This window comes from Nyctereutes procyonoides, unplaced genomic scaffold, assembly GCF_905146905.1.
Source record: "Nyctereutes procyonoides isolate TBG_1078 unplaced genomic scaffold, NYPRO_anot_genome, whole genome shotgun sequence".
Lineage (NCBI taxonomy): Eukaryota > Metazoa > Chordata > Mammalia > Carnivora > Canidae > Nyctereutes > Nyctereutes procyonoides.
In genome coordinates, this window is record NW_026575034.1 from 19002714 (window position 1) to 19018062 (window position 15349).

Consider the following 15349-nt stretch of genomic DNA (forward strand, 5'->3'; position numbering starts at 1 on the left):
GAGCACAGCAGATGGCGGGGAAAGGCCCAGAAATGGGAGAGAGTGGAGCTGGGGTGAAGGGCGGCCCCGACTTCGGCGTGACTGCACGCAGATGCAGAGGTCCTGGAGGAGAGCGGCAGGACCCAGGCGGGGCCTCTCCTGCTGGCCTGGGGAGATGCGCCTTTATCCCCGAGAAACAGGAAAATGTCAGAGCTTTGTAAGTGGAACAAGGCATGATCAGATCTGCACTCTTTGAAAGATCACTCTGGGGTGATATAAAGGGAGAATCAGAGGGAGCGGACACCAAGGGTGGGAGACACCTGCAGTTTCAGTTGCCCAGGTGAGAAATGAGTTTTGCATGACTTCCTCTTCATGAGCCCCTGCTGGGCTTTCTTTTTTTTATTTTATTTTATTTTTTTATTTTTGTACCCATTCAAAAACATACTAGAACTATCCTGGGGATACAGAGGTGAAATGCTCCACCCTGCCATAGCTTCCAAGGTCTGCTTTTTCCCTTTTCAGAAAACCCAGCCTCCCAAATCCTCTCCAGGACCTTCACCCGTGATCTGCTCCTAGGGCTTCTTCCAGAACAGAGAATAAAATGGTCAAAGGAAAAGTGTACATGTTGGGCAAAGAATCTCTTATGAATTGAGATGGACTGTGGCTACCTCCCCAATGCCCTATTACCAGGGAAGACATTTAGGGCTTAAAGAAAGATGAATTAAGAATGGTGCCCATGTCCCGAAGGACTCAGGTAAATGAAGGGTGCTGTGAAAGCAGGGGCGGAAATGAGTCAAGCACTTCTTTAGCACAATAATTCTGGGTCATAATTATTGGGGAGAAATAAAAATCAGGTTACTAGAAGGCATCTGCACCCCTCTGGTGAGAATCAGCTTGTTGCAGTGGTGAATTTCTCTTAGCTCTATCCAGGAGGAAGCGATGCATGCCTGGTTGAGAGATTGAACTGGGTAGAGTCAGAGCATGAACATGTTCTTGTCTCTCATATAGACCAGGGATCTACCTGCGACACCCTCTGTGGTGGACATTTGGTTAACTCCCAACCTCTATTCTACAGATGATCACTTTAAATCGAAAGGGCAGATATATTCTGCAGCGTTACTGGTCCAGGGTGAGTAGGTATCTGAGTTGTCCTGATCAGACTAAGGACTTATATTTATGATCAGAGGAGAAGTTTTCCATTTTTCTTTTCGTAAGTGAATAAGGAAACAGCCGTGTTTGCCACTGGAAGCATCTTATGGCCACAAAGGGAACCAGGAAGGCAGGATGACGCCAAGGAAGGCCGAAGGGAGCAATGGGCAACCCGGATGTCCTTGACAGCTCCATTACGCTGCTGGTAGTTCATCCTGGGGACCCACCATACATCCGATGTCCCTTTCAAAGCCCTTTGAGTCAGGACTTGCAGTAGTTTTCTGTTACTTGCAGCTCAAGCATCTTTACTAACACCCTCTCCAGAGGACTCCAAAGGTGAAGCCTTGTCCCCCCTTGGTGTGGTACAAGGAACTTTTGGGGGGCATAAAATCTCATGCCACCATCTTCCAGCTTCCCATATTGATTTCAGGTGCTGAGTTGAACCCCTCAAGAGAACCGCTTACACCTCCATCCACTGTGTTAGACCTGGAGAAGACAGGGCAGGGGGGCCCTCAGAGAAGAGGCACGAACTTCTCCTTTGTCCTCAGATGGGGCGCTGGCCCTGCCATTGGGTATCACTGCCCAGAGCATGGACAGCTCCCCAGGCCTGAGGCTCCAAGGGCCCGCTGCTTAATTTTCCTCTTGAGAGAGTAACAACAGACCATGCACTCGCCTCCCCCGAGGGCCAGAAAGGAGGGTCTTGCACTGCAGGTGAGGGTGGCTGTTCTCTCCACGTGCCACAGTATGTTCAATCCCATCCAGCCCTGCATTTCACCCCCTCCCTGACGATGTTGTTGAGGGGAGGAGCCATGTTCACGCAGGTAGCACCTGGGAGATCCACTGTGCATGGGCCAGAGCCCAGCGGAAGCCTGAGGCCAGTCTCCTAAGGGGTCAATTGGCAGGCAGGCAAAGCTGGAAGCTGTTGTTCTCCTTCCCCCAGGCTGAGGCACCAGCTAGGATGGGCTCTCGAAATCCGCCAAAGGCAGTGTCTGTGGTGTAACCTGCCCTAGCTCCAAGGCATGGCCTGGCTGGGGACTGCAGGGGCAGGGGAACTTCAGAGCTGGTCTCCCTCCCCTCCTCTGCCTTGGACACATGAAAGGGATTCTGATCCCTCATGCTGGTTGCTTTCATGCCCAGCCTTCCCCACTGAAGAGACCTTTCCCTGTCGGTGCTGTCTCTCCTCATGACTCTTGCCCTGTCTCCTCTTTGTCTCTCCCTCTCTCTTTTCCTTCCTTTTGGTCTTTCCTTTTGACTCTCTTCGTCTCTCTCTCTCCCAGGCTCTGTGTAGCTCAGATTTTTTTTTTTTCAAGTAAAATCTCAGTCACCCTGTGTAAGACGGTTAGGCTGCCACAGGGCCTTTGCTGGCCCAAGCCTGAGGCTGCCTATACCCCACTCTCCTTTCTTAGGACTCAAGCCTTCTGATACTCACAGGTGGTCTTGCCTACAGGAGAAATGAAAGCCTATCTGTGTCATCTGGGAGGCTCCCCCAGGCCCCAGAATAACCCCCAACCCATCTGCCTGGAGTCTGAAACCATTATTAGTCATGCCATTGGGAACTCCCATCCATACACCAAGTGACACCATGTGTGAGCCTCACACTTTTTCCCTGAAGGGCCCTAGTTATCAGAAGGAAGGAGCTTCAGAGGGATATGGTCTGCTATATGCACAAGATGGTGTTTAAGTCTCATGGTTTGTTACACACAAAAGTTCACACACATAATTCTAGTTCCCTTTGGCCCCTTTTAGGCAGAACACTGTAACACCACAAGTTGGCGAGGGGGGTGGTGGGGGGTCGAGTAAAAAAAGAAGAAAACAGCGGTATGACGCTAATGGTATCAGATGCGCAGGGGTTTTTGGTTCTAAGGAATCTATCTCTCCAACTTCACAGGCCTGTGATCGTTGAGAATATCTATATTCACCAATCTTTAATATATGTTTTTCGAAATATAAGCATGTTTATTTAAATTCCTTTCATAAAGTGAAAGGTTGTTTCAGAGATGGGAGATTAATTAGGGGCATTGTGGTGGGTCTTCAGACTAGTATGTCGGTCATCTTCTGTTTAGTAACTTCAGTAGCTTGCTTGTATCTTAACACATCTGTAGTAATCGACAAGATTTTAATGAAAGTTTCTGTTGTATTAGTAAGGCATCATATTTGATCATATATTTATTAAGTTTTTTATGTGCTGATTGTGTTATGTTTAATAACTTTATAGAGTAACTGATGTTCAGAGAGATGTGATTTTGCCCAAGGCCACGGAGCCTGAGTGATGAGTCAGGGCTGTGAAACCCCCACCAGCACCCTGCAGCTCCAGAAGAAAGATATTTGCTCCCTGGAGTCTGAGATGTCCCATCTGATGAAAGGATTCCTGTTGAGAGCTTGATAACATCATATTAGACATGTACAGGGGGCAGGGGGCCGGGGTTTAAGCAAGACTGTCTCCCAAAACATGGACATGGGAATGAGGGCAGGATCCCAGGCAACCTGACTGAGGTGCCCTGTGGGCCAGTGGGTGTTCAACCTTCAGAATCAAGCTCCCAACAGGAGATGACCTTAGTCCTTAGACACGAGTGTGACCTTTGGCTCCCAGATCCATTCATCGGCCCTTCCCTAGGGGCAGAGAACAGGACATGGTCCTGCCCCCATAGTGTGGCTGGGTGACCTTAGACAGGTCTCCTCCCTACTCCTCTTCACAAAAGAAGGAACGGGAAGAAATTTCCCCAAAGGGCCCAATGTGGCTTACAGTCCCCAGGGCACCCAGTAAATTACGCTGCCAGTGCAGAGGGTCCTGCCAAGGCCACACTAGTAGAATAGGGTTTGAATGGTCTAGAAGGGTAGAGCCAGGTCTATGCAGCCCCACTGACCTCCAGACTAGAGGTCTCCAACTCGCATAACCTAACTCCCTGAGGGAGGCTGCAGCCCAGAGAAGGGGTCCTGAAGCAGATTCTGAAAACCTGCTTGAGGAAGATCACACCAAATTTTGCTAAAATTGAGACAATTGGAGAAGGTGACTTTTTAAGCTGCTTTTCAAAACAATGAGTCTGAACTTGGGAGGGCAGGAGGTGTTGTACAGGGGGCGGTGACCCCTTGCCGAGACCCTCACTGCCGACCAGCCTGGATTAACAGAGTACGGTGTGGGGATCCCTGGGTGGCTCAGTGGTTTAGCACCTGCCTCTGGCCCAGGGTGTGATCCTGGAGTCCCGGGATTGAGTCCTGCATCGAGCTCCCTGCATGGAGCCTGCTTCTCCCTCTGCCTGTGTCTCTGCCTCTCTCTCTGTCTCTCATGAATAAATAAATAAAATCTTTTAAAATAAAAAAATAATAAAAAAAAATAAACAGAGTACAGTGCTTCACATGTGGGGCGGGACAGACTCACTCTGCTGTCTCCCGGCCAGACCACCTCTGGGCTGTGGACTTCAGGAAGAAGGTTCAGGTTGGGGGAGAGAAAAGAAACCTTGTAGAACAAGGAGCAGCTGCTGCTAATGAGCTGGTTTACCCTGTGGGGGAGCAGCCTCGGGAACGTGATTTCCCGATGGTAGAGCGGAGTGACCAAAAGTGGGGGCTCAGGTCTGGCAGGGTGGGGTTTCGTGCCTCGTGCTGCTGCTTTCACCAGTGACCTTGCTTTGGTTACGTCCTATGTCTGTGCCTCCGAATCCCACCTACCTCACGCGGAAAGCAGGAACACTAAATGAGGTGGTGCGTGGCAGAGGGCCTTGTTGTGGCATACAGTAGTTCAGTTACTATTAGATACTGTTATGGTTGTTGCTGTTATTAGCTGAGTGGCTCTTAGGGGAAGAAGGAGACTCCGGGTGGGGGGTTGGAGAGGGGAGCACACAGACTCTGTAATCAGGATGACCCTTCTCCTTATGAAAGCTGCCACAGTGGCTGTGAGCTTCCTGCCCCTCTAGGTTCAAACAGAGGCTGAGTGACCTCCTGCCCCAACTCTTAGGGCCACCTCTCGCTCCTAGCCAGACTTTTGGAGTCCCTTCCACTTTTGTACCTGGTGGGGATGCTCATGACAGTCTGTCGGTCTGTCCACTGGGCTTTTATCCTGGTCCAGAGCAAAGGAAATGGGCAGATGGTATGGTCCTGGCCAGTGTCTGCAGAGGAGGATGCAAAAACTCCTTCCTGATTCATCTCTTTGCTCAGAAAAGCCCTCAGAATTCCTCTTTCTGAGCACAAGCAGCAGGATAGGGACAGGGATGAGGGCAGGAAGAGGTGGCTTAATAAAAAATCCCAATAAAGCTCTGCAGCCCCTGGTGGCCAGGGGCAGGTCCTGGGCACAAGCCTTCCTTAGACCCGCCCACCCGGGGGCCCTGACTAATATTCCTGGAGCCTCTGCCTGCCCCTGGCTTCATTAATGATGCTGAAGAGGCCGAGAGGTCCAAGGGGGTTCCCAAATGCTGCCTGACAATATTGCTGAGCAGCCTATGCTGGCCCCACCCCGGCACACATACCCCAGCCCCCACTCCAGACCCTCTGCTGAGGAATGGGTTTGATTCAATCAGCCATTTGCCTGTGGGACCATCCGGGTCAACTTATTATGGGCAGATGCCAGGTCCAGGGAGTCCGGCAGCCCTGGTGTGGAATTTGGAGCGAGGACTCATTAAAGAGCAGCTGACATGTGCAGGGCTGGGGTTCTGTTCCCCCCAGAGCAAACCAGACCCAAGATAGGCTCTAGCTAGGGAAGGCCGGGCTAGGGTACGTAGGGGCAGAAACAGGCACAGCCCCACTGGGCACTGCCCTCCTGGTCAGAGCTGGCCTCCCTCCCTCGGGGGCTCTGGGTGTGACAAGCTGGGGCCTGTTCCTTCTACCTCCCCCCTTCCCCCGTTTGAAGGCAGCCAGACAAAGGCCTGGCGCGGGACCGCCGGGTGCTAGGCCCTCGGCCGCCTGCGCCTGCGAAGGCAAGGGAACAGGAGTGCGGACTTTGCAGCTCGGCTTAAAAAGCAAACCTGTGAAACAGAGCCAGGCCCCCTCCCTCCCCGTCGCGGCATTAGCAGGAGGGGCTGAAAACATTTGTTCCGAGGGGGGGGGGTGAAAAGCCCTAAGTGCTTCTGCTTCCTTTTTTTTGCCAAATCATGCAGAAGATGCTGGCAGCTGCAAAGATTCAATTATGCACAATGCGAAAAATCATTTACAAAAATAATGGCACTCGAAAAAAATGCCCTCTCCAGAAATGGCGTGGAACAATAAATCCGTTAATTAGCTAATTAATATTCAATTGGGGTCAGTGGGCTTAATAGAACCTTTCTTGGAGACCCAAGAAATTCTAAACTGCCGCGAGGCGCCTGCCCACTGCCATTATCTCGGGCGAGCAGGCCCTTATCGGGCCGCCAGCTGTCCCCGAACAATGCAGGCCCTTATCAGCTGGGGCAGCAGCCCTGGCCGCTCGCTCGGGCTCCCTCCACCCCGAGGAGCACGCAGCCTCTGGGTAATTGATATATGGCGCAGCTTTGTCTGAGGCTGTTTGCTCTGCTGGTATTTAAGGCAGCGCGGGCCCCCTGATTGATTGCCATTGGCCAAGTGTCTGCCGTCAATGACAACCTGTCAATGAGGGGCGAGCCAATGACGTGGCTAACCCTCCTGATGCCCCTGGCCATCTGGGCTGGGCCACGGACACGTGGCAACGTGACCCACTTGGGTTTGGCTTGAGTTTTGTTGCCCTCCTCAAGTGGGAACCCAAGCCCGCATAGACTTGGGTGTTTGTGTGGCTGAGCAGCGTCCCCTGCCCTGCTTTGTGGAGAGGGTGGACCAGACCCTTGCTACTCTGGTAGTCCATGGTCTTGAGGCATCCATTGCCTGGGAGATTGTTAGAAACACAAATTCTTGCCCCCGCACACCGCCCCGCCCCCCCACCAGATCTCCTGAATCTGACTTTCTGGGGGTGAGGCCCAGGAATCTATGTTTCATCAAGCTCTTTAGATGGTCCTGATGCATGCTCAGGTTCAAGAAACATTTGACAAAAGCAGAGTTCCCGCTCCGGATGCGTCTTAGCATTACCCAGGGCAGGGAAGAATTAATTATATACATTGCTAGGTCCTGCTGTATAGAGTCCCTTTTGCCTCACCCACGGAAAGCACTGGGTGGGGGGGGGGTGCACAGGGCATTCTAGGAACACTAGGACCAGCCAGCAAAGAGGCCACGGGTTCCTCTGCGTCCTGCATTCCCATCCTGCTCTTACTTTCTCTCGTCACCCCACTGGCCCACCCCCCGTCACTGCATCCCCCCAGGTCTGCCCTGTCAGGTGGGGCTCAGTGTCCCATAGCTCATCTCTTCCAGCCTTCCCCCCACCCAGACCCACATGTCCAGAGTCACAAGCACTCAGGAAGCAGCTGTGAGTGTCTCCACACATGAAAGAGCAAGCCTGGGTCCCTGAGGTAGAGGGCTTTGATCGGATACAGACTGGGAGGCAGCCTAGGATGAGGAAGGGGGGAGAGTCCTCCCCCTGATTATATCCCACCTTCACTCAGGTCCTGTGTGAGAGTTCATCAAGAAACAGGACCTGGGAGGCCATGGGGGGAAGCAAACACCCCAGGCATGACCCAGCTCAGGCTTAATGCCCCTGATCCCACGAAGTTGGGAGGAATCTATAGATCACAGAGCTTGATGGCAGGAGTTCAGGGCTGTGCTCTCCAGGGAGCCAAGGCTGGGTGCAAGGAGGGCTTGAACATCAGCAGGCAACAGGGCCCCAGCCACAGTGGGCAAAGTTTGAGCAGAGGACAGCTCTAAGCTTAGGAAGATGGCATCCTTGAGCACGTGACCCAATGGGGCCTTGAACCAGCTATGATGAAGTGATCAGCCCTGGGGCATGAGGCAGGGACCAGATGTGATACTGAATGAGGCCAGAGTGACATCTCCTGGGCCACCCTGAGGCCACAGGTGGCTTCAGTGGCTGATGAGAGAGGAAAGAAAGAAGCCAGGGAGGCAGCAATTCATTCATCTAAGCAGTTCCTTTGTTTTTCATGTGACTCCACAGCAAGGGCTCTAGGTGCTGCTCCTCTGGGGTCATTTCTGTATGAGGAACAGGTGCCCTTACGGCCTTGACCCCTGTGTGGGAGGATTAACAGCTGCCCCAGGCCTCTGGGGAGGCTCAGCAGCTAGCTCTGATTCACCAGCGCTCAGCAAGGGAAGGAACATAGCTCATGCTCAATGATCTTTTCATTGGTGCCCTCCCTGGGGCTCTTTGGTGTATCAAAAGGCTGTTGAATAACATCAAAGGTAGTTATCCATCATCCATCACTCTGCTAGGTTAAATGACTGCTCTTCTGATATGTTAACAGACCCTAATGAGAAAAATAACCTTCCATTAAGAAGCAGAACATTGATTTGAGAGCCCATGGATTAGCCCAAACCCTAATCTACCAAGTTAGCTTCTGAAGCTTCCCAGAATGTCAAAAACAGTCCCTTCCTTTTCTCACAAATGTGCACACACATGTCTTTCACCCTTCTAGGGCTCCTGAGTCCCTCACTGAGCAAGTCTGTTCCTTTGGACACCTTGAGTTTGGCTCATCTTGTCAGATCTTGGGGTTGGGGGCCAAAAATGGTCTAGAGTCTTTGGGGAGTAAGTATGTGATCCAAGGTTGGGGGTACTGCCCTGCACAAGATGATGCAAGAGAAAGATACTCCCATCCTCCTCTGCCAGATTGAATCTGTTTTGGTTATGCTTCAGGAGGCTACTGAAGAGGCTGGAGAGGCTCCCATAGCCACCTGGTGGTAGGAGAGAGAGACAGTGAGAGGCAACAATGGAACAGAGACATGGAGGGAGACATTGAGAGACTGGAGAGGCAGGGAGAGACATCAAGAGTGCTGGTTAGTTTGTGTAAGAGTGAAGGGGAGCTCTAGTCATTAGTTAAATCATCTGGGACTCTCCCTTGGCTGCCACAGAGACTTCCTACATCTATGATGACAGATGCCAGGATAGGAGTGGTGGTGGGCTGGACCCTGGAGGTTTTCTTGACTCCAAGTCCCTATTCTGATCTTGAGTCTCTGGTTTCCTGCAAGTCCACAGTGGGCTCGTTCTTGAATAGAGGAAAAGCTGAGCTTCTTTCCATCCCCTCTGCCTCTTACCCTTGAAACACCAGACTATTGGGAGCCTCTGACCAGTGTCCACCTTGACTTTATAGACAAGGGAACGGGGTCCATGTACAGACTATACATATCGAGTCAGGTTCTGGGCTGGGACTTCAGAAACAGCCCTCTGTCCCTCTTGGATTCTCTACCTCCTGCCCCTTACTCCCTCACCTGTCTCCACTGCCTGGGAGTCCAGCCTCCACCACCAAAGGAAAGAAAGTTTCTGCTCACCTGAAAAGTAGCCAGCCATAGGAGCAGGAGGGCCCTGAGTGCGCCTGCGGAGTTTGGAGCTCCTTCAACTTCACGACTAATTGCAGAGCGGCAGTGGGCGGGCTCTTGGCAAGCGATTAGCTGTCCCACTGCATGAATAATTTGCATAGAAAATGCTTTATTTTGGCAATCTATTAAAGGGCCCACAGTGCTGTGGCTTATCTCGGTCTCACAGCAAGGAGAAGGCTTGGCTATCTCGTTAAGTTCTGTTGATGCATAACAATTTGAAATGGGCACAAGCTAGTATGACATTTAAAGATGCCTTCACTTAATTATATTACACAAACATGGGGTTGTTTATCCTTGGGAATAAAGTCTTTTTGAAGTCAAAGTTGGCATGTGCATAAAGGAGGGCCTTTTAACTGATTTTTCAAGAGGGGGCCTCCTCACTTCAAACTTTGGGGGGTTGCATTTCCCTAGGGCCTCGTAACACAGAAGGTTCTATGGCTGAGATGCAGACTTTGAGATGGGTTCTCTTGTTCTTCTCTGGGGGTGGCCTACAGTTTGGCACTTAATGTAAAATCATGGAAAGAAAAGCTTGTTAGAGCAAGGAAAAGAGACTCACTGTGTGACCTTGGCCGAGCCCCTCCCCGTCTCTGAGCGTCCACTGCATCACGTGCAACATGTGGGGTGGGGCTTTCCTGCACTAAGGCAATGATTGGCAAAACACACTGTGTTTTTGTTTTCTCTTTGCCTCATCTTGTTGACTCTGTAAATAAAAATACAGCCTCTCTGTTAAGAGCTAAAGGGAACTCAAGGTCCCCGTCATGCTCTTTCTAAGGACTAGAAACATGCTGGGAAGGAGAGATTGGGGGAAACGAGGAAGGGGCTTGCAGCTGCAGAGGTATGAGTATGTTTTCTGCTCTGTCAAGCCAGAAGGCCCTGGGAGACTACAGAGTGAGTAGCCTCGCCTCACTCCCTTGAAAACCAGGAAGTGGGAAGTGGGCCCTGGCTGGAGGGAATGCAAGGAGAAGCCCTAGGGGCATTGAGGAAATTCTGCAAAGCCCTGAGAAGCCTGTTTTTGCCCACAAGGTGCACAGGGAAAACCTTATGGATATGGGCTATCTCTTCACCTCTGAGCTTTGGAGCAGAGACCAGTGCTGCTGTGGGAGGAGCTCTGGACACAAGGTTAGGTGGGCTGGTTTCTGGCAGGATAGAGTCTTTGATGTTTCCAGTGATAGTGCTGCCTGAGTAAGTCTTTCAAGAGAAAAAGACGCAGAGAAAGGAGGGCTTGTCCAGGGCCCTGGCTTCGAGGCTCTGTGTTCCTCCCGGAGTTAAGCTTTCTGGAAAACAGACTCTTATTCCACCTTCCACTCCCCTCTTTGCCCCCTAGGACTGAAGACTGAATTCTCCAAAGCTCATAGACAACATGCTCCTACTCTGCCTCTTCCTGGCACTTAAAAAAATAGATTTGTGATTAATGGACACATTATCTGTGATTAAGTATGGAGACAATTCCCATTCCATTATGACTTCCTAGAAGCAAAACTCTCCGTTGAAATAATTGAGAGTATTAATTAGCATTAATAGTTAGTTAACCTTATATTTAACTGATGTGTACCACTTTGAATAAAATCTAAGGAAATGCCAACTCCCAGACACAATAGGTAACTCCTTGGCTAGTCATGAATTGTTGGTCACTGTCTGCTCTAACATGATTGTTGCCCAGGCTTGAGTAAAACTAAGCCATTGACTATGTAAATCTTTTTTTTTTAAGGTTTATTTATTTATTTATTTATTTATTTATTTATTTATTCATGAGAGACACAGAGAGAGAGAAAAGCAGAGACACAGGCAGAGGGAGAAGCAGGCTCCATGCAGGGAGCCCGACGTGGGACTCAATCCTGGGTCTCCAGTATCAGATCAGGCCCTGGGCTGAAGGCAGGTGCTAAACCGCTGAGCCACCCGGGCTGCCCTCTTTTTTTTTTTTTTTTTAAAGATTTTATTTATTTATTCATGAGAGACACAGGGAGGGGGAGAGAGAGAGAGAGAGAGAGACAGAGAGAGAGACAGAGAGAGAGACAGAGAGGCATAGGGAGAAGCAGGCTCCATGCAGGGAGCCCGACATGGGACTCGATCCCTGGTGTCCAGGATCACACCCTGGGCCGAAGGCAGTGCTAAATCGCTGAGCCACCAGGGCTGCCCAGACTAGGTAAATCTCGAGTCAAATCCTTCCTGGTGATTGCTAGAAAGAGCTTCATCTCTAGGTGTTAGCACTAGACAGTCAAGGTGGGGAAACTCACTCACTGTTAGGCTTGTACCATCCGGATAATAAGCAAAGTTGCCACTCCCTTGTTCTGAACCAGGGCCCATGCTAAACACTTTGTTAGACTAAACCATATGAAATTAATGTTTTTGTAGTTCAAAAATAGCCAGCTGGTGGCCACTTCATATGCCTCAACCTAATATCTCATTTAATCCTTACCATACTGAGTAAGTCTTTCAAGAGAAAAAGATGCAGAGAAAGGACGGCTTGTCCAGGGCCCTGGCTTCCAGGCTCTGTGTTACCTTACCATTGTTACTACTCTTTCCATACTGCACAGGAAGAAAATAAGGCACAAAGAAATTAAATAATTTACCCAAATTACAGAACAAGTTAGTAGGGCCAGGTGTCATGAGCATTGACTCCATACTCATCTAGCCCTGACACTTTGCTTCTTACCAAAATGTTCCCATAAGTATGTCACATGTTTTGCTCAATGGACATACTTAAACTGAAACTGGTACATATTGCGTGCTCAGTTAATGTTTATTAAATGAACAAATAGATAAAGGATGGATTACAGGGTGCCTGAGGCCCTATTATCAGTATGGTACACAGGAATGGGCTGGCTGGATACTACTGAGCCATCGAGTACTTGGCGGAGGATCCTCACATTCTCTTCTCTTCATCTGCCCCCGTGCCCCATACACACACCAGGTTCTTTTCCAGAGTGAAATGTGGGGCCAGACATGGCTTGAAAGGTGGTGTGGGTAGGGGGAGATTGACCCAGCAGCCACCTGGCTGTCAAGGCAGAGCACTAGGACAGAGGGTTATTTGGAGAAGTGGAGGAAAGAGGGTAAACAGAACCATCGTGCCATGAACAGCTGTGATTAGGCTAAGAAGCAGAGCCTCCCCAGATCTGGATTCCTCCTGCAGATGTAAAATGTCCACTAACATCAGAGAGTCCTTGTGCCACAGGCATTATTTCCTGAGCACTTAGAGTCCTTTCTTCCTGAGCCTCAGGTCTAGTCTCTGGGCTTGAATCAAATCTTCCCTCTCACAGCCACCTAAACCTCAGCTTCTCTTAACATTGCCCTATGACCATGCCCAGGAGACCGAGGTTGGGCATACTTAAAGGCCAGCCATGGAAGAAAGGAAAAGAGAAGGCACCTCATGATCCCATGCATGGTATGAATCAATGGGTTGTACTGTAATTTATGTATTTGTCAATTTTTGACCAAACATAACTAAGAGATTGAAAACTGTAAAATGACACATAGATGCACAATAATTATAGTTCCTCTATTGAATAGCTTCCAATAACAAGAAATGGATGTAGTTAGCATAATTGTTGCTTTCAATTTTGCATTGAGTAGTATTTCTGAAAGTGATGGATTAATAGGTGCTGACACCACACCTTGCCCTCCCTTTGGGCAGCAGCCGCACTGCACATGGTGATGGTTATAGAAGTCCATGGTGACGGGAAAAATTTGGTGAAATTGGAGTTTCAGATTCCAGGCTATTTCCTCAAGACCAAGGGGAATGGATGAGTGGGTGCAAAAGGAGGAACAGCTAATCCCTTGGGAATGGTAGGTGCTAGAAAGCCTTACCTTCCTGGGCCTAAAACCTCCAGATCTGGGTCATGAGGAAGGGTCTTCTGAAAGAAAGAAATTCAGTTTCATTCAATGACTTCCTTTTCCATACTGTCCATATTGAGCCCTGGAGACTACACAAACCCACATGTTTTGCCCTCAAAGAGCTTGCAGATTTTCCCTGGCTAAGACCTTATCTTGGATGTCATGCTCAATATCATTACCATCACAGTCCTAACCCCATGCACCTTGTTTGATGATTCATAAAACTTTCATTAGCTTGTTTAATTTTGCAACAAACCTCTAAGGGCAGAAATCATTATTCTCAGGGAAAACTGAGGCCCCAAGAGTAAGTGATCTTTCCAAGCTCACTCAACAAGTCAGTGATGATGAAGGGACTGCAACATTGGTGTTCAATTTTGAGTCCAGAACTCATCCCACAAAAGCACACTACCTCCTGGGATGAGGTGGTGAGAGAGGAGGAGAACCCTGTTCTGCCAGGATTGATCTGGTGTGGAACGAACAGGGTAGAACTCATCTGGCCTTTGGGACTCACACAGGGAACACGAGTCTTCATGAAGTCAGCGTGCAAAGAGCCTCACCTGGATGGAAGAAAGCAACAAATAGGGCAGCCCGGGTTGCTCAGCAGTTAAGCGCTGCCTTCAGCCCAGGACATGATCCTGGAGACCTGGGATCGAGTCCCACATCAGGTTCCCTGCGTGGAGCTTGCTTCTCCCTCTTCCTCTCTCTCTCTCTGTCTCTCTGTCTCTCATGAATAAATAAATAAAATCTTAAAAAAAAAGCAACAAATAGACAAATCTTCTTCCAGATAAGATTACACCTGTATGATGTCCTGAGTCCTTTATCATTCATTCAACAAATTAACTGAGATCCTGCTGTGTGTAAGACACTGTCCTGCAGGATATCCTGGTTACGGAAGACATCCTATTACAATCCCCCAGCTCTGTCCTCTCCCTTCGCCTGTCCTCAGTCCAGCTGTCATAACCCAGGAAAGGAAGGCAGAGCAGTGGTACTATGGACAGCTCAGTGCATGTACCAGTCAGAGGAGTAGCCCAGGAAAGCGGGGTAAAAGGCCACATATGCCTCCTTGCTGAGGACAGCCTCATTTCCTGGTCTTGCCCTATACCTCCAGGACATTTAAGACAATCTATACACCTGCCCCTTTGGTATGTGGCATCCAAGGCTATGAAAGATGATCTGGATGTTCCAAGGCTGCTCAAAGAAACCACCCAGACCCACTCTTCCTTGCTCCTTCCTCCTGGGCTTTTCCTTGTGACACCATCTCAATATGACTCTGTGCTCTTGCTTTACAAACCAGACTTTGATCTTGCCACTGTCCTTTTAGGCTTCCAGTTTGTTCTGGGTGTTTCTAGTGGATCTTTACTTTTTCCTAAAATAGGGTCTGATTTAGCTTGCCCCTGTCCTGCCTTGGATAGGAGCTCCCACATGGTACCCAGACCCACATGTCAGCCATGTGGCTGTGTCCCCTCTAGGCTAAACCTAAACTGACAGGTGGGATGGGCTTGTCTTCAAAGTGGCTCACTAGGAGGGGAAAGAAAAGCTGGCGTTTGAGAACCAGCTAGAGCCAATTGACAGAGAAAGGTTGCAATTTGTAAATGACAGAGAAGAGCATCAAAGGAGTTTCCCTATGAAGTTTCTTATTCCTTAGGGTTTTCTGATATGAATGAAGTGAAGGAAGATTTGAGGACAAGGAGTCAATTCTGAAATTGTTTCTGTGGAAAGCAGGAAGCAGAGATACTGGGGACCAACAGAGGGATGGATGGACAGTGCTGAGGGCTCAGCATTGTTCATACAGTTCTGGTCCTTGTGTTTGGGTAACTGTCCCCAGTAGCACTCAGCTCCTTCCATGCAGAGATTAGGATAAGGCATTTACTAATAAGGGCAATGGGAAAACAGGTCAATGGAGTTGAGTGTTGACAAGACCCTGCTCTCTAGCCCTGCAAAATCCTCTGCTTGGGGAGTCTAGAAGCCATAGCTTTCGTTCCCATACACACACTGCCATCTGCTGGGAAGATGGAGGAGCAACCCAGAGGCTGCCTGGCCC